The sequence below is a fragment of the Ptiloglossa arizonensis genome, chromosome 8, assembly GCF_051014685.1.
Source record: "Ptiloglossa arizonensis isolate GNS036 chromosome 8, iyPtiAriz1_principal, whole genome shotgun sequence".
In the NCBI taxonomy this organism is placed as follows: Eukaryota; Metazoa; Arthropoda; class Insecta; order Hymenoptera; family Colletidae; genus Ptiloglossa; species Ptiloglossa arizonensis.
In genome coordinates this window covers 6991954-7011074 of record NC_135055.1, presented here as the reverse complement: position 1 = coordinate 7011074, position 19121 = coordinate 6991954, and the positions used below count along the sequence as shown (strand labels likewise).

Here is a 19121-nt window from a genome sequence, read left to right as displayed (position 1 = left end):
TATTTTTTTCTAAATGGTTACTAAATGAAAAATGTAGCCTTTTTCGGAGAATATAAACATACCTTTTAGCTTCATTTTTGAATTTTGCAAAAGTGAAAATCGCACAAAATGGCAAAGTTATTCGCTATTCTCGTAACCTCTTCTGGTGAAACATTGTTTGTTAGTCGCTACAGTTGACAAGCACTAGGAGGTTCAAAATGAAAAAATCTTGTCGATTCATAAATTAGAGACTATTGTCTAAAATGTAGCGTACGATTTTTCGAAAATTTTAATAATTGTAGAAATTTTAAAATGGTCGAAGTTTGGAGAATAAAAAAATCATTTTATCCAAAAAAAAAAAAAAAAACGATTTTAAACTTTTATAAAAAATTAAATAATTAACGTATTAAAAAATTCGTATGCCACATTGTAGAATACTCTGTCCAGAATATCTCTATGAAATTTAAAGTAAATCGGATTTGTAGTTCGAAGTACGTGAAACAAGTTTATTTTATTATTTATTAACAACTTCGCTAAATGTTTAAATTTCTAAATAGTTATGTCTTGTCGACATAACATTCCGCACACATGAAACTTTAAGAAAATAAGAAGAAAGAAATATTTTTGACTCGTCAGAGTGGTGTTCCCTCTTAACCAGTCAACGACTGAGAGAAAAAAGACACGAAGAATAAAATTTTTATACCTCGTGATATATCATCTCAAGAGTATTCCCATTAAATTGATAAAGTTTCCCCGATGGAAACGAATCCGAACACGACCCCGTTCGAATTACTTTTAATTACCGCCAAATTTGACAATTTGAAAATATTGAAAAATTGTTCCAAAGAGATGGTGTTTGAACTCGTTTTAATCGAAACAAAGTCATCGGTCCATCGATAACTCATTCTCGCAAAGGTAGAATAATTAATATAAAAAAGTGACTCGTGTCGAACAAACGCAAACAACAATGAGGATAATGTCTTTTCGGTGATCACACGGTGTTGCATAACCTGATTGTAAAAGGGACTTGAACGATAACAGATTGTAGAAACGGTTCGAACGAAGGTGTTGAGGTTATGGTTCGATCTCGACAACGCCGGCGTGAATCAGCCTTAACCTGTCTCGATTCTAAGCGTACGAGAAAGACGCGTTTCCACCGAGTACTCGTCTAATTCCCCGTTATGCAAATCTTGCGTCACTGCCGCCAGCACTCGTCGCCGGCTGAAATTAAGGATTAAAACGGTAATCCTGCTGGCGCAGTGACCAACAACGTTTGCGGCGCTGCGTAATGCTGGGATCAGAGAGCGGAGGATTTATCCTGGCGGAAGATCCGCTGAGAACGTGTATGACAGGGGAGCGCTTATTTATTCGACTGTTTGTTTCCTGCTTGAAGTTCCGTCAGTTGGATGAAAATGTACCGCGCGCGTGTATACAGGGTGTCCTTCATAGATCGAGTCACGCGAACATTGTTCCAAAATTATTAGCGAGTGCAAACACACTGACGAGATCCTGACACGATGAAAATTACTCCTAGACAGACAGACCGGTTTAATTAAACGCCAACTCGATATCGTGCGACAGTTTTTATACAACGAATACATTTTACCCACGTTGGTACAATCAAGCAAAGTATTGATTTTCTCGCAGACGAGGAGTCGATGAAAAAATCGAGATTCCCGTATTTTTCACCGTATCGTCGGGACAATATCACCAATGAATCGGCGCCGTTTCCCCCGTGAAAATGAGTCCAAACACGACCTCGATCGGATCATTTTCAGGTTTACGAAATTTCCAAAATTCTCTTGCGTTTCGAGTAACGTTTAATAAAAAATGGTCCGAAAGTGGTCGTGTTTGGACTCGTTTCAACCGGAAAAACGTCAGCAAACTATTTGTCGTACTTTCGCGAAAGAAATTCGTACGTATTACTCTCAGACAAACTCAACCGAATTGGACGTAATACTAATCGGTGTATTTTAGGCAAAATTTTCAAAATTTAAGGGAAACGTTCAATCGACTTTCTCCCCCTCGCCAAATGCTGGAAACAACCTCGAAGTTTCGCGCGATTTCCCACCTGTTTTTCGCCTTGTCCCTTCATCTCTCCCCCTCCACGTTTCCCTCTGTTTTTCCTGTTTTTTTTCCCCCTCCCTTTCTCGTCTTTGTGGCCCTGTCGTCGTTTCATTCTGTCTCTCGTCCCTGTGCATCCGCCTCATCCTTCTTTGTCGGTGCTTCGTTTCTGCGTTCGCCAGCCGGTCCCATATTCTATCTCCCCCATAATCCCTACCCCCGTGCACGTTGCTTTCTCTCTTTGTAACAAGCGCGCCCGCGCGCGGATATAATTAATTCCTGTGTATATCTGGTGTGGGGAGGGGGAAGAGACGGGCACGACGGCAGGACCAGCGCATTGTTCCTTGACTCTTTCACCCTTTGTCCTTTGACGACGATCCTGGGCATCAAAGAGCCTCCCGGCCCGTGAAGAGAGGAGGGAACTCGCGAGTGCCATATTATGCGTGAACAGTCGATCGTCGGGCGCGTACCCTCGCAGGGATCCAGCCATCCCTTTTCACCAGGTTAACGTTAATCACGACCATTTGATACCCCGAACGTGTCCCTGGAACGCTGGAATCCGCTCGATCCGTGATCCCCATTTTTTCCCCCCGGAAACAATAGAACCACCTACGGGGAACGTGCTTCCCGTATTTCTTTAATTACGAGTAAATGAAAAGAAAGTGTATTCTTTGTTCGCTCTCGAGTTACGTCGGACACTTGAAATGGTAGTCGAGAAAGGTAAAATTGTTTTTTCTTTTATTTCTTTCCTGAACAGAGTAAACGTCAGGATTAATTAATTCTCGGTTAATATATTAGTACACTTCGAGGATTACAGAGAGAGAATATGGAAAATTGAAAATTGTACTCAAGGAATGATACAAAATTGTAGACGCTTTTCTACATTGTCGTTGAGTTTGTTCGTTCGTTCGAGACTGGAAAGACGTTTATATTCGAGCGATATAAATGCCAGATGGCTACTCGGGGCAGGCGAGTGGAAAGAGTTGAGTCAAACTTCGTCCGAAACGAAGGACACATTAACGATAACTATGGGTCAATGTTTGCAGTTTAACGTATTTGGTTGAGTTCGTAATTACGTCGGCAAAGTCCCGTACCCATATATGCATTAAACCGGCTGGAATGATGAGTTTTATTGGAACGCGTTTGGACTTTACCAATTCGGTCTGTGAGCTGGTGACTCTACGGGCTATTCATTTCTGCGTTGACGTCACCGACAGCCAGGGTATCTACAGAGCGATTAAAAAAGAACCGAACCGTTTCGGTGGATTATTCGGTAGCTGTGTTCCACATCTTTAAAAACATTCTACATTATGTATAATTCGTTCTAGAGAACACTCACTTACCGAGCGATAAATTATTACTAATAATATATTGAAAGTTAATTCGGTTTCGATCAGCCATGTTTGAATATTATACGCGGATCGTTACACGGTACACGATGTAATGTAAAAAACATTGCTATTATTTTTTCTCTCGTAATTAACACATTCAAAGTACACTCTCGGTTGAAGCAAGCATAATTGGTCGTTCAAGGTCATTTCTCCCATTCGAAAGCCAGTAGAACCATTTTAACGAGATTAAAGGAAAGAAAACGTGAAAAGCCGTGTTTCAAATAAAAATGCTTGACCCTTAGCGACTAATATTCCCGTATTTGTTTATATTTAAGGACGCCTAAATTCTAAGCTCCACTCGGGTAATGCTCGTACAGGTCGTGACCTACTCCTGCAAGTGGCCAGAAAAGAAATCTGTAAAGGAAAACGTTGCACAATTTTAGAAGCTCTATTTTTCCAGCGATCGTATTTTACTCACAAATGCAACAATCGTTGTACGATTTACAATTTTGTCATATTACTGCGTTAAAATTTCCATTTTCAAACAAAAATGAATCAAAATGAACAAGATAAGGCAGTAATTCGAAATTTAATTTTTCACCGCTGATGGTCACACTACCGCGCAACTTTTTCGCATAAAGCGAGACGACATAATTAATGTTTTTACTTTTTCTTTTTTTTTCTTCTATTTCTGTAATGTTGCTGGATTTCCAACGTTTCACTGAGAAAAGTCGGCGGTTTGCAGTGGAGAATTTAATTCCAAAATGACGAACGAGTAGGAGGGAATGTTGTTAATTGGAATTTGAAGAGGAAAAAATAATTAAAACGTATTCCGTTGTGGAAACATTTCCACGCGGAAGTGCAATTTAGGATAATTGCTTCGTCTTCCTTGATCTTATGACACAAAGGGCAAACAATTATTAAGCTCTTGCGTTATTGTTACCGCCTCTAGCTACTGACAAGAAAAAGAACACTCGAGATTATACACGGCTTGACTTGGATTATAAAATAATTCCTCGATACAATTTAATTTCTTGCAATTCAAAATCTAACCGTTACCGGTCAATTTGTGCGATGATAAATTTAATAACAATATTAATATTCATTTCAACTGTATATACTTATTCCTACATGTACACGTTAATTTTCCTTTCACTCGATCGTATATTTATTAATCTGTCGCGTTCTAAACAATAAATATTACTTAATAGTTGGGCTCGTCTGGAAAACTTGAATCCGTAACGTGGTAAAAACAAGAAAATAATCTTGTATTTCGTGTAAAACTATCATTGGTCGGTTCTCTACCGTTATTTATCTCTGACTTATTTTTCCTTTCGACGAGTTTGTCAAGATTCTGGAACACAGACTCGTGGACTCGACGATTCTATCTACGAATGATACCACGCGTTCGATTCGATAAAAAGCGGCCACGATCGTGAATGCCGCTCTTTGGAAGGCGGTAGTTCCGGATATTCGAGGTCCCCGCGGCAATAAGACGAAGAAGACTCTTCTGTTCGAAGGTCAACGCGATCCGTGAACGGGATCGTTGTGCGTGGTGCAGAGTCTGCGACTGCGTCCAGACTCGAGACCATCAACTTAAAGCCACACTTCCACCTAGAAATGAACTAAATTTCTATTTCGATAAAAACTTAATTAGAATTTTGAAAAGAAAAAAATAATTCAAACGTATTCCATTGTGGAAACATTTCCACGCGGAAGTGCAATTTAGGATAATTGCATCGTCATGGATAATGATACAATCCTTGGATAATATCTTTGAAAAAGTTATGGTACCACGAACTGGTAAACTTCCATTTAGACAACATTGATGAAAAATATTCTTTTACCGAAATTCAAATTTATTTCAATACCACTTGAGGTTTAAGGATCTGTACAAAATGCATTGTCATTTTTCCAATATTTTTGTATCATATAATGGAATATTCTCAAATTTTTATCAGAGGAAGTAATTCTATTTTGTATTGTTACAATTTTACACTGTGCGAGGTATAAGTGTTCGAATGTATTAAATGCAACCTGTGCCTTAAAAAAAATTTCTTTCCTAAAAAATTATTTTGTTTTTAATAAAGTATTTTCGAGTACACTGTACACGGGGTACGTGTCAGTTTTGAAGAAACGATAATTGGGTACTTAATGGATAAAGTCTAACGAACCGTATAGTGTTATTTGGCTTTTTAACAGGGCGGTCGAGTCTTTGAATCGCGAAGTGAGACAGATGTCGGCCGACTCAACGAAAGAAACAAGGGAGGGGCGAGATGGGGAGACTGTAATAAAATCATCGCGATATTACACGATCCGAGATAACACCGCGACTCCAAGGCTTCATTCATGAAGTTCGACCGCGCGATTTCTTCTTTTTCGCTTCTCGTGTTCGCGTTCCCTTTGTTTCTCAGCTATCGTGCCACTGTCTATATTTCAAACCGATTATATTTCGGTTCTCCTAGATACACAAACTTCCATCAAAGACAAGAAACATTAAATTGTAGAAAACACCAGAAAACTAACTAGTCGAAAATATTTGATAAACGTAATAATGCAAAGAATGGGGAGCAAAGGTACAAATCCTCCCCTTTGTGTAGAAAAAAATTTTGGTATCATTGCAGACACGTGTGGACTTATAACTGCCAGTTTGCATGTATCCAAACGATAAAACACGTGGTGTCATAATAATATAATAAATGTGTATGCAGTATCACAATGTAGTGCTGATGTGCCTTCCCCTTGAAAGAAACTCAAATCTTCTCAATGTATTACTCATTATCTCCCTTGGACGTAAACTCTAATAAACACTTCTTCTGCGGCCTTTTACATATCATTCGTCGAGGTGATAAAAGAAGCAAAGAACCGTGTCGAAAAATTAAAGACGCATGACGAGAATCATGACACTATTGCGTTACGTTTTCAAACAAACCGGTCTTGAAATTTTCCAGTGTAATCGTACATATACGATATAACGTTTTGTCGTTTTTTCCATTAGAAAAAAATACTATGAAACTTCAATTTTGAACAACTGTAAATATACGAACGAGGCGACAGATCTGCATGCAACTTCACACACGTTCATCGAACAGTTGTACCATCTTTAGAAAAATAAGTAGTCGCATACATTTACAAGTAAAAATAAATTTTCTCGAATTTGAATTTAATTCGCGTTCCAAAATTCGCGTATACATTTTCCTAGCTACACGCTCGAAAAATGTTTCATCGATACTCATCGAACCTAACCAATTTCCAGAACGTTCGCAATTAACGTTTCAAATTTTTCCTACCCGTCGATTTCACCGGCACGCCGCTGGTTACGTACTAATTTCTTCGGGGAGGGTTAATTTTCAACAACTTGACACGTCATATATCGTTAATTCGTAAAAGTTGACACGGCACCGAGCGCCATAATTTTCAGCCTTCAATCTTCGTAACTGAAACGACGGCGTTGACCTAACCTCGTTTCGGTACGTGATATTTCGTTACGAGTTTCGAAAACGTTGAAAGTTTAAACGCGAGGCTCGTCGCGGCGTTTGACTGATCGCGAAACTTCAGACGTGAAACACTCGGTTGGACGTTTCGAAGGTCAGGGGGAGCGGTGCGGGACGGGGCGGACGCGGTGCTTGGACGAAGCGAGGTATCGTTTGCATATTTCGTGGAACTTGTGCGCGCGGCACTTTGTAATCTGTTCTTAAACATGACGGCAGTTTAAAAGATACGGGAACGCCGTAGCACGTTTCACGAAACGGCTGTGGCGGCACCGTCGAACACGTGGACGATTTTCAGCGTGTGCGAAATCTCCACGGAAGTTCCAAGATGGCGCCGCCTTGACCCGCGTTGGGAAATCCAAGGAAGCGGAAGATTTCGTCCCGTGTTTCGAAACCGTGAAACCGTTTGGTTATGTTTCCACGTTCCCGGAAATTGACGAAGCTTCGTCTTCGTGTTCTCGCGAATAAGATACGCGCAATATCGCGACCGGTATTCCAAACGTTTCGCAATTGTATCTACGTGAATTCGTGATTACGTGACTTTGTCGCGTTGACGGGACGTCACGTAACGGGACGAATGTACGTGTCACGTCACGCCGGGGAATAACAAATCTGAATAAAAATAACAAACGAGGGTATCGGAACGCCGCTTCTCGAGGTGACATAACCTCTAAACGAATGTCTTGGATCGTCGTTTTGTTCGTGTGTACCCAACCGAGGGGGATATTACTCGTTTTGTTTATTCGACAACTTTATTCCACGACACGGTGCAGTCGAAGTGCTGTTTTCAAACCTAACCTCGTGTCCAGGACTGACATTTGGATTTTAGATCGAAGAGGTTAGTAACGTACTTCCAAATTAATTCCAAATACTTGGACAAACGTTACAATTTTATTGAATCCATTCTTGTCGCGCGAAATTAATTTCTTTCAAAATTCAGTAATAATGTTTAACCCCTTTCGGAGGGAGAATATGAGAATGCAACTATCGAGAATCGTGCAGCTATCGAAGTAACCAATCCAATAAAAGCGACCATCTACGGTTACTATATGAATAAAATTCCACTTGCTCCTAAGTAACTATTCGTGTACCTCTTACTTTCAACTTTAGTCGTTGCTAAGTGACCATCCCTTCCACTTGAAACTTCACTCGTTGCTCAGTTACCATCCCTTCCAATTCCAACTTTACTCGTTGCTAAGCATTCGTACCTTTCAATTGAAACTTGGTCAACAAAGTGAATCTAACGAGTGTTTCAAGGTATTCAAAATAATAATTAACAATAATACTCGTATACCAATGACATATGTACGTCTCCAATGCTTTAACATACTTCTTGGAGTGTTCTAGAAAAGAAACTGTACTTTCATTCTTTTATAGCAAAAGCGTGTTTCAACAATCTTGTATTCTCCTCGCTCTTTGGATATTTGATTCGAAACAGCCGTCGTTGCATCGAATCCGTGCTCAATCGAAAAGCAGAAATATTCCGTGAGCGGTGCATATTTATTATTTATTGCATCTGAAGGTTCCGCTTCCCCGTGCAAGGAAATCGTTTGCGTTGATACTTCAGTGACGATTCGGTTCGATCGTTTCGGTGTTTTTCGTTTTGCTTCGGTTTTGTTTTTATTTATTTTTATTTTTTTTTTCATACTTTTTTTTTGAATATGCAAGCAGAGGTCCACGTATTTTAATCGCGTTTAATTTTACGAGCGTGTGATTCTATATATTCGTCTGAAAAACTAGACAAATTATTCATAGAAAATCCAGCGAGCTATTGGAGGATGGCTTCGTCTAAAATGCGTTTGCTTCGTTATTCATACGAGCGAATGCATGGATCCGGGTTTTGAAAATACGCGACGACAAAGTCTCGAAGAACTGTGGAATTTTCTGGAACGCTTTGAAAACTTGTTACACTTTTAGAGATCAAGTTCCAATCGTTCAAACGTTCTTACGAAGAGTGAAGAAATTTTACCAAGAATGCTGCCAAGTGCTTGCACACACACACAATTTTGATGAGACTCTGCAGGGTTCGTGGAGAGATACGTATTTTTTTTTTTCACCTGTGGTAACTCGAGTTTAAGAGGTGAAACCGCAAGGTTTCACACCTCCGATACTATCTTGAAAATTATCTAGAAAAAAAACTTTTTAAACAAATTCTTCATAATTTTTTTTAGGGAAAATAAGGTATACGCATCGGAACGAAAATTAATAAAAAAAGTAACAAAGGCCACTTATATTACTTTTATTTTTAACAGTTTTGAAACGATGCTATACTGATTTTGTTTTTATTTTTAATTCGCGATTGATGACATAAAATTGTAAAAATCGCTTTCAGACATTTTTAAAATAAAAACCGTACAGAATTGGTTTAAAAGGTTACCTTACGTATACAATAGCGTGAAGATGGCAGCACAAGGCAGAAACTTTGGGCGGTAGTCTCACCTCTTAAACTTGAATCATCGCAGCTAAACAAAACTACGCAAACTATCGTAACATCCATCCTGATATCTTCCTTATTCATTTATTATTCCTTATTCGAACAATATACGAAAATGTTACTTATAAAAGTTGTATATAAAAGTAATATATAATAATGTTTTTCTCTGTAAGTGGCGGTATAAAGATCAATATTTATGCTATATTTTTATACTCAAAACAAGTCATTTCATAAAAAATGGGACGTTCCATTTAAAGAAACAAAATTGACCTCCACGTCTCCTACACATCCCCACCTATAAACAAAAAAACATTTACACCACACTGCATATAATTATACTGATTATATACTTATATATTAATTATACTGATTATATACTTATATATTAATTATACTGATTATGTACTTATATATTAATTATACTGATTATATACTTATATATTAATTATACTGATTATATACTTATATATTAATTATACTGATTATATACTTATATATTAATTATACTGATTATATACTTATATATTAATTATAGGAATTATATATTAATTATTAATATATAATTCCTCGGGCCACTTCAAGTTCAGCAAATGGCGTTAAATAACGAAAATATTCAGGAACACGTGGAAAACCCCTTGCGTTATCAAACGCGAGAAGGTGCGGGGCGCCACGGTAATATTTCTTGTAAATCTCAAGAGCGTATCGTTTTCCGGTCTTATCGGTCCGCAGAAAAGATTCGCGCCATCGAGACGTTATTAAATTTCACGTTCGCAAGAGGCCCGCGTCCGTCGGGTCCGTTGAGTGGATAGTTACAAATTTAATAACATCATCGGAGGACTTCCGGTTGGAGAAATCGATCGACCGTAAGAGAACGACGTTTAAAAAACCCCCGGTAGAGAAAAAACCTTCGATTACGCATCATCGTTCTATCGTCGAGTGTGCACCGTCGGGTGTACTCGAGATAATTACGAAACGATGAACGAGAGAGGGTTGGAAACAGAGGAGAACGAGGAGCGTCGAAGCGAAGGGAAAGAGAGAGAGAGAGAGAGAGAGAGAGAGAGAGAGAGAGAGAGAGAGAGAGAGAGAGAGAGAGAGAGAGAGAGAGAGGCGTGTATAGACGACGCGAAATCGGTTGGTATAGAAAGCAATGGCGTGCCGGCGCCTAGCGTCGGCGTCGAGGAGATATTGATAGAGCCGGCGTAGTTATTGGGAAAACGTGCCTCTCAATATTGCAGTCTATAATTGAACGCCATTGCCACGTCAACGGAAATAGAATAGAAATTGCTATGGAAATGGCCGCGCGCTAACACCTGCGAGCCTAGACGTGTCCTCCTCCGCGGTTACTTTCGTTTTCCATCATCCTCTCGAGAGCTTCCGGGTCGTTTCAAACCCGATCCTCGAGGAGTTTCCTCGTCTTTTATTATTTTTTTTTCGCGATTTTTTTCTTCCTTTCTTTCTTTTTTAATTTTTTTTATTTCCCCCCACTTTTTTTTTCTTCTTCTTCTTCTTTTTTTTTTTTTTTTGCGCCCCTCTCGCTTCGACGTCGCGTAATAACGGAAGAGCGGCCATTGTTGCGCGGATCTGGCCCCCGCCAATTTAATTTCCCGCGGCCACAACGAAGTCGCTGCTTAATCTCTGCTCCTCATCGTCGTCGTCCTCGCGGAAGCCGGGTTAAGCCCCTCCTTCCCCCCTCCTTTCCCTATCGACGCGATCTTAATGACGAAACTTGCAGCGTTCTGGGATTTTCAGCTGATCGAGGTCTCCGTTGCAAATTTCGCGTAGCCTCGAGATCCCTGTCTCGGGTAGCTTCGGGTTTATCGCGAACTATACGATGTCGGGCTTTGATTGGCCGACCGAGGCGGGTTGAACGATCCGCGAATGCGTTAACGAGTATTTTCGGCTGGCTTGTCGCTACGGCTGGAAACACACGGGAGAGTGTGTCTACTGGGGCCCCGATATACGAAATACGCTCCACCCTCGGATACGTGGAACAGTTTTCTACCTCCGTGTACAAAACCAACCCCCGATACGTGAAAGTACGTCAAGTACGTACGGTATCGTCCCCGCTACTTTAAGAGATGCGCAAGTTTTATTTTCTATATTTTTTATTATGAAAATATTACCCTTACGAAAGTATTCGCAAAAGTATTGTAAACAAATTGGCGAAGTTCTCCCGAGAAAAACGAGTACAAACACGATATCTTTTGAACCGTTTTTAATTTCACGTTTTTCTAACGAGGGGGGAGAAAATTCAAATTTCAAAAAAGTAAAAGTAGTCCGAATATGGTCGTGTTTGGATTCATTTTTCTTGAAAGGACGCGACCGATTCGTTGGTAACACCGTTACAAAAATCTGATGGAGAATTTGAATGTTTGATTCGGAGGTTCTTGGTTTACAAAAAAAATTGATTCTTAGAACTAAACGCGATTCTATTCGAATGTACGAACCGAGCAGCCCAATTCGGTTTCTTGTAACCGGGTAATAGTGTAGACGAAACATTCGCAAAAGTATTGTAAACAAATTGGCAAGGTCCTCCCGAGAAAAACGAGTACAAACACGATATCTTTTGGACCGTTTTTAATTTCACGTTTTTCGAACGAGGGGGGAGAAAATTCAAATTTCGAAAAAGTAAAAATAGTCCGAATATGGTCGTGTTTGGATTCATTTTTCTTGGAAGGACGCGACCGATTCGTTGGTAACACCGTTACAAAAATCCGATGGAGAATTTGAATGTTTGATTCGGAGGTTCTTGGTTTACAAAAAAAATTGATTCTTAGAACTAAACGCGATTCTATTCGAATGTACGAACCGAGCAGCCCAATTCGGTTTCTTGTAACCGGGTAATAGTGTAGACGAAACATTCGCAAAAGTATTGTAAACAAATTGGCAAGGTCCTCCCGAGAAAAACGAGTACAAACACGATATCTTTTGGACCGTTTTTAATTTCACGTTTTTCGAACGAGGGGGGAGAAAATTCAAATTTCGAAAAAGTAAAAATAGTCCGAATATGGTCGTGTTTGGATTCATTTTTCTTGGAAGGACGCGACCGATTCGTTGGTAACACCGTTACAAAAATCCGATGGAGAATTTGAATGTTTGATTCGGAGGTTCTTGGTTTACAAAAAAAATTGATTCTTAGAACTAAACGCGATTCTATTCGAATGTACGAACCGAGCAGCCCAATTCGGTTTCTTGTAACCGGGTAATAGTGTAGACGAAACATCCGCGTGGCTCCGAGGGAAAAACCCCGTAAGATGAAAGTAATGTAATGCGCAAGAGAAATCGCGCTCGCATCAATCATTCGCTCTCAACCCCAGTTCTCAGATTATATATCCGTATCCTCTTATCGTAATATTTCTGCGCCTTAAGGGACTTTATCCCGTATAATAATAAATAACAGTGTCCATCTCTCCCCTCGCGTTACGATTCCCGTCGATTTTTAATCGGTAGGAATTTCTTTTTGTTGCAGGTATGTTCCATGAACGATTCACAGTTACAATTTACGAGCCACGGATTCAACCGAATGGAAAGTGAGTACAAAGTATTCATAGACGTTTTCGAAATTGAAAAACACGTTTCTGCGGATAAAATCAAATTTGACAACGCGTTCGCCCTTCGTGAAAAATTTCGTGCCGAACAGCTGACCCGGAAAATATTCCAGGTGAAAAATTTTGAGCGTAGATTTCATTGGAGTCTCAAAAAAAATTTTTTTTACGAATTTTACACGGATCTATGAACGGATCACGTTGAATTTTGCACGGAATACGTTACAGGAACATTGAAAATTAAACTAATTTTCAAAACTTAAAATATATAGAGGGCGTCCCGAACGTCACCGGTCGATTTGAATTTCGTGCTATTGTTAAAACATCGAACCGATTAACCCGAAACTCGACACGTGTCATCTAGACAGATGGGAAATTAATCATGGAAAAGTATACAGTGAAAAAACGCGTGCATATTATTCGAGCGTATTACGAAAAATCGGGATTTCTAACGTTAACGATTTGGTAACTTTTAAATCATTTTCTTCGAAATCATGTGACGGTAAAAAGTACTGTGCTAAGTTTGGTCGCTAGATTTGTTGAAACTGGTTCAGTTGGAGATCTGAAAAAGTCACTATGTCCCCGTACCGTTCGTTCGAATGAAAATGTTGCTGCTGTTGCTGAAAGTGTGAAAGAAACTCCGGGCACATCGATTCGACATCGTTCTCAGGAACTGAACATTTCGAGGACCACTTTGCAAAGAATTTTGACAAAAGATCCTCATTTGCCCGCTTATAAGATTCAATTATGCCAAGAACTTAAACCATTGGACCATTTCCAACATCGTACGTTCGTGGATTGGGCACGAGGCGCATTTTCATCTTGATGGCTACGTGAATAAACAAAATTGTCGCATATGGGGCTAGAAAAATCCATGATAAGTCGAACAATGGCCAATACATCCAAAGCGAGTCACTGTTTCGTACGGATTTTTGAGCCATGTTTCTTCGAAAATGATGATGGCGAATGGTTTGTGCGAAAAAGTTATAAAAAATTTTGGAAAAAGAGCATTGTTCTGTAAAAATAGTCGAGGCAGCCATTTGGAAGATATCTTGTTCCATTATTAACTCCCAAGTTTGTACTTTTGAATAAAAAAGAAATTATTAAGATTATTTAAACCGTTTGAGTTTTATTCAAATAGTAAATCGACCGGTGATGATTGGGACACGCTTTATATGCTCATGAAAGACGCATACCTTCGTTTCTGCTTGGAACAGTATTTCGGCGCGCGATTCAAATTCGGTAGGTTGATAGCACGATTCACGATGAATATCCTTCGTTAAAAGAACATCTAGTTTAGGTGACGTTAAATTGTGAATCGGCGAAAATAAAGGAGATTCCTCGTTGGCAACGTAAACTAATCAAATAGGTCGCGATGGATTAAAATCCCAGCCGTTTCAGCGCCACCATAAAGTATCTTCATACCCCGCGAGACGAGCGTTCATATTTCACCTGGCTTTCTTCCTCGAACCCGTAACTTGCCTTTATCGGGTCTCGGTGGCCGCGCTTCTCAGCGAAATTTTCGTCGTAACCGGACCGCGAAGTCTCGGAGCCGCTTAAGTGCCTCGTCCCTTCGTTCGGCAAACATTCGCTGGAGAATGAAATGAGCCCGCGTGCGTGCACGCGCGCAAGAACTTGTCGCCGGTGAATTTATTCGAAATAATTTATTCGGAATTTCGAAACGGTCGAACAATAGCTGGAAGCATTAACGGAATTGCGAGGAGAGAGACAGAGAGAGAGAGAGAGAGAGAGAGACAGTTGAAAATGGCTGACTCTTTATCTCTCTGAACAGCAGAGGTCTGACTCGTGCGTTACTGTTTCGAAAGTAAACATCTGTGTTCCAAGATATATCTGAATAAAAGGTTAAATAGTGTATCAGTGTCGTTCGATAAATTTTCAGAAATAACGGTTATTGGGCGAGTATGCCGCACGTATTTCACTTCAATAATAACCCGGTGTTATCGTTAATATTCCGAGCGATTGTATCCAGCCGTTTGTAAAGTTAAGAATTTTTAATTCACGATTATTAAAAATATTTTAAAATTATAATAAGATTGCGAGAAAAGTGTGTTCGATCGATTGCAATAAATTTCTTTTTCGATTCGAACAGACCACGTATACATACTTCGAAGAAGTGACAAAACGACACCGAGTACTCGGCTTAAATCTTGCCGGTGTTACCATAGATACAGGAAAGCTGTTAGCGACCCTTCCTAAACGCGTAATGCGCAAGTTGGATGCGCATACAATTAGTACGCCGTCAACCGCTGAACGTTGCGCATCGCAGTGGGCGACACGTGCTCTACCGATAATTGGCGATCGGCTCGTCAAGATTTTCGTTTGTGCTGTATTCGTCACTTTTTAACGAGAGTATTTCTACAACCATATTCTCTGATAAGTTGTAATTACACGTACGCTCTCAATGCTCCGCTATATATAATATTATATCAGGATCCGCTGCGTACGCATTAACAGTTGATCGTATAGTATGAGTTAGATGCGCATATCCCTTGCGCATCGTGTACTTCGGTAGTGGGCGTTTCTCGTCGACAACTTTCGTGCAGTTGTGTTAGCACGGACCAGGTTTTCCACACCCAGTGTATCAATTTTAGGTAAAATGATCGATGAAGCACATGATCACCGTTGAGAAGAGGCTTTAACGATAAAGCTCGCGTCCCGCGTGGTAATTTAATATCGGCGAAAGGGTAGTTTTTATCTCGAACAATTCTTCGTTGTCAAACACGTGCGAATCACTGTAATAGAATAGAAACTTCGCTCGGAACTCCCGGGTTGAGAGTCGCTGGAGTTTTACGAGTCGCCTCGATTTCCCACTGCATTCTCGGCCCACACTCTTTCCAGGGACGTTTCATGGAATTAACTCGCCCTGGGCCACGGTTATATTTTCAGCCCTTTATACCGATCCGACGTTTCACTCGGAACATATTTGCTTTGCTGGCGGGGTGGGAAATGGTCGCGTGTTTAAGGAGGAAATGGCGAATTTTAATTTTCGGAGGCGGACACTGCGCATGCTTTTACGACTGGCCCTTTCTCCTGGACTGATGCGTTCCATGTATCTTTTTACCCTTTTTGAGGAATCTACAAAAATAACGCTCGTGAGCACATTTAAATGCTACACTGCTGATTAATTCATAAAAGTATTGAGATCCCCATGTTACTTTTAATGTTTTTTTACTCTTAGTCTCTTATTCTTATAATTTATATATATATTTCTTCCTGTTATTCCTGTTGCAATTATTTTCCTTCTTGTTGTATTACTGTCGTTATTTTTCACCATTTTATCGTCGTTATTGTACAAAACTTTTCTTTTTGTATTATCCCACCGCAGATAGATCGTACAATCAACTTCGACTTACCTCCTTTACAAAACCAACCTATACCACCAAAAAAAAACCCACATTGGATCGATAGTATCACCCTCTCGAACCTACAGTCGTTCTCACGAATAAAAATTTGATATCTTCGACATCGTGCAAGTTGTTCCAATAAACACGAAGAACACCTGAGGTAAACGCACCTGACGACGACCAACTCTCTCTCTCTCTCTCTCTCTCTCTCTCTCTCTCTCTCTCTCTCTCTCTCTCTCTCTCTCTCTCTCTCTCTCTCTCTCTCTCTCTCCTTTTGATTTCCTTGGTCGTAAAATCGCTGCACCAAACTGGTCGACGGCAGTTTACCGGCCGATCGTAAACGTTTTCCCTCGACCGGGAGCGTTTTCTATCGAGACGAGAGGAACGCAAGCGGAAGCGGCTGTTGCAGCCTCGCTGGGTTCGATACTTCGCGACGACGGGGGGTTCTCGCGCGATTATCGTTCCTCTTGGACGGATTTCTGCAACCACGAACTCCTCTCGTCCATCTTACTCGGGGAACCGGAAATACAGAAAACAACAAGGAGTCCACATACCTTACCGTTCCTCTTCGAGCGATTTTCCACGGATTTATCCGCAACGGAACGATCGAGGGAATCACGATTTTCGTAATTCTTTTTGGAAACTGACTGCACGAGTCTCTGCAGTTTATCGGCAGTTCTCTCCCAGTTGGGTTTTAGCGGTAATAGCAAACGATGATGACGATGATAATAATAGTAATGATAATGAGGATAATAATAGTGGCGACATAAATAACAATAACGAGAATAATAATAAGGTAAATAATAAGTAACAGGAGCGACGGTGACGACGATAACAATAACAATAACATCGACGTGTAGCAACAACCATAATAATAGGATCGAGGATGTCGTCGGCAACAAGAACAGTAATAATATCTAGGACGGTGGAAACAATTATAATGACAATAATAATATCGAGGACGGTGGAAACAATTATAACGACAATAATAATATCGAGGCCGGTAAAAATAATTATAATAATAATGACAATAATGACGACAGTAGCAGCAACAATGACAAGTAGAAAAGTGAAATTTAACCGAGAGTATAAATGTTCCAGAGGCAAGGTGGATTTGAATCTAGTCTCTAAAGAATATTACTCGAACTTCGCTTGATAATTTAGAATATATTTCAATAATCCTAAAATGTAGCTACTTATCGGTACGTACTGAGACGTTTAAAGTAAAAGAATAATTTGCATACATTTGAAGGACTTCAAAATAGGAATAATGTCGATTTTCTTTAAATATAAAATTTAACGCTGAATTTTCCAAATGTCAGTCGTTAAATTACTTGTCGAATGTTCTCCCGGCATTTAAAGGATGCACGGAATCACCAGTCGAAGGTAAACATTCACGGAAATGTATTTCAGTTATTCGACGTAGCATCGACACGAATATCGAATTATTTCGGTGCACTTGGAATTGTTAATCCGCTAGATATCATCAATTAATTAACGGCGCCAGGCGCGTGGAAGAGACGATCGCGGGAGAACGAACAAAATATCCGGGTTATGTACAAAAAAATGCCAGAAGATATTGAATTTATAATTGGTTTCTATTTTCAATTAGTCTTTAGTTCAGCCACCACTCTAACTTTTTTTTTATATCAATTACTATTCGGCATTCGACAGCACTTGTTGCGATTAATATTTTTTAACAAAATTTAAACTTTAATCAAACATTCTCCGCGATTAAAATTTTTGTGCTGCTTTTCTTTTTTAAATTTTCCAATAATATTACGGAACACAGAGCATTGTCGAACTGGTGTCGTTCTCGTATCACCTAATCGTGTTAATTCTAATACATTCTATACATATATACACGATGGAGAATTCTTCCACTTGAAAATGTACTGTGAGCAGGTCTAAAGAATGCCTTTGAGTTAGATTAAAAATTTTTCTTTTCATATTTATTAAACAGTATTACCGTTGCACGAGTGACATTTCCACGGTAAAAATGAGTCCAAACACGACCTCGTAAAATAACTATCTTCAATTTCAAAATTTTTTTTTTTTTTTAAACGATTTAAAACGAGGTTGTGTTTGTACTCATTTTCCTCGGGAGAACCTCGCCAATTCATCCAGAATACTCCCTCGAGAATACAGTTTAACAATTTCAATTTTCCATTGGTGAAAGACTCGCTGTACACACTCGAATGTAAAAAAAAAAACCAAGAATTCTCCCATAGATGCCACGGAGGGCAGTTCGGTAAGATCGCTACTCGGAGGGTTCTCTGGGAACCGCTTACGAGTCCACCCTAAAAGTGGCGGCGCGGATCAATATTACGAGCGGAAATCGGCCCCGTTGTCGCGGGAATGGAAATCGCTGAACGTGTCATAACGCTTCGAACGTCCCGCGGGATGTGTTCGACCCAGTTTCGTCAGCGATCGGGCCGCGAGATATTATCAATTAATTAACGGGAGAAAGGAACGAAATCGCGAACAGAATTTCGGCGGTAGCGTTCGGTGCTCGCGGTTCCTTTATCTACCACGACCTACATTAATCCCGGTGAACGTAGTAAACGGGTGATATCGGTGGTGGAGCTTAAGAGGGGTGGGGATGGAACTCCGTTACAGGCGGGGCGCTGGAAACGAATCGAACGCGTTTATATTGCTCGCCCAACGCCAGATAGGAATTCCTACGGAATCCCCAGATCACACGGACGATCTTTAATTGACCCGGTAGTAATTTCTTGCTCGGGCCATCGGGTTCCGTAAACTCGCTGCGAAACGTGGACCCTCGGTCCTCCAAGTATTTCGAGATTGCACGGCGACTCTGTGTCGTTTGCAGGTTATGCGCGTTTGGGAATTACACGGCTTTATTAAGAACCACGGTCAAACGAGTTTCCAACTGTTGCGCTCGAAAAATG

At 40.1% G+C, this 19121-nt stretch overlaps 1 protein-coding gene and 1 long non-coding RNA gene across 5 annotated transcripts in view; both read left to right on the top strand.

Moving 5' to 3' along the window:
• Sdc (Syndecan) overlaps positions 1-19121 on the top strand; it is a 222029-nt gene that overhangs the window by 40890 nt on the left and 162018 nt on the right. The window lies entirely within an intron of this gene.
• Positions 7234-19121, top strand: part of LOC143150804 (uncharacterized) — a 119398-nt gene continuing 107510 nt past the window's right edge. For 3 of the 4 annotated variants that reach the window (XR_012993184.1, XR_012993186.1, XR_012993185.1), the window contains exons 1-2: positions 7234-7703; positions 12769-12829. This is a non-coding gene — a long non-coding RNA (uncharacterized LOC143150804). Of the gene's footprint in view, positions 7704-8620; positions 8854-12768; positions 12830-19121 lie in introns of those variants that run through there. The other variant, XR_012993183.1, reaches the window with a different exon arrangement.